The sequence below is a fragment of the Micromesistius poutassou genome (assembly GCF_964030765.1).
Source record: "Micromesistius poutassou genome assembly, chromosome: 4".
NCBI classification, from domain to species: domain Eukaryota; kingdom Metazoa; phylum Chordata; class Actinopteri; order Gadiformes; family Gadidae; genus Micromesistius; species Micromesistius poutassou.
The window spans coordinates 14960959-14962031 of NC_140274.1; positions in this window are offsets into that span (position 1 = coordinate 14960959).

A 1073-nucleotide genomic window follows, 5' to 3' on the forward strand; every position below is an offset into this window, starting at 1 on the left:
AGTCATCTTCCTGCTCTGACTGCATTCAGACAGGAAGACGACATCATCAATGTTGCTGCTCCACAGCAACAAATAATAACAAAGAAACCAATAGGCAAACATATGAATAAACATACAAAATATACAAATGTAGATACATAAACACGTGTAAATGCTTATTATTTACATTTGTTCTTACCAAAGTGTACACATGCCTCACACTGATTGAATATAGAGGCAGACAGACGGATGGGACAGGGAGACAGACAGGCAGACAGAGAGACAGATATACAGACAGGCAGATAGACTTACAGACAGAGAGAGAGAGAGAGAGAGACAGGCATATGGACAGAGAGAAAACTGTCAGAGCAGAGAGACAGGAGGACAGAACAGACAGACAGGCAGGCATAGAGAGCAGTTTTGCGTAGTGAGCGGGCTGTGTGGTCTGTGTGTGTTTATCCTGTCAGCTGTGTGCGTAGGCTTGTTTAAACACCACCGCTGCCTACATAAGCTGCCTTCAGCCTGCCTACGTCACCACCTGCCTCCCCCCCCTGTCCATCTACCAGCTAGGGAAAGGGGGAGAGAGATGGGGGAGAGAGGGGGGAGGATGGAGGGAGGGGAGAGATGGGGCTGGGCTGGGGAGGAGAGAGCTGTGTGTGTGTGTGTGTGTGTGTGTGTGTGTGTGTGTTTGTGTGTCGCAATAATCCCACCTCCAGTCTGCATGTGTCCCTGTGTTCCAGGTAGATGATGTGACTGATTGCTAACCACACACACCTGGACCAGCCTTCCTTGTTTGCTCTGTCTCTGTCTCTCTGTGTCTCTCTGTGTCTCTCTCTCTCTCTCTCTCTCTCTCTCTCGCTCTCGCTCTCTCTCTCTCTCTATGTCTCTGTCTCTCTCTCTGTCTGTCTGTCTCTCTCTCTTTTTGTGTCAAACATTTGAGGCGGTAACAGAATTCATCACCAGTCCTGTGTGCAAAGGAAAAAGTATGTGTCCTGTCTTGAATTGTTATTTTCTACATGTTTATTTTAATTGTTAAATACCTAGCTAGTTAGAATATTAGAATGACTATAGCATTTCCACATTGTTGTCTTCTT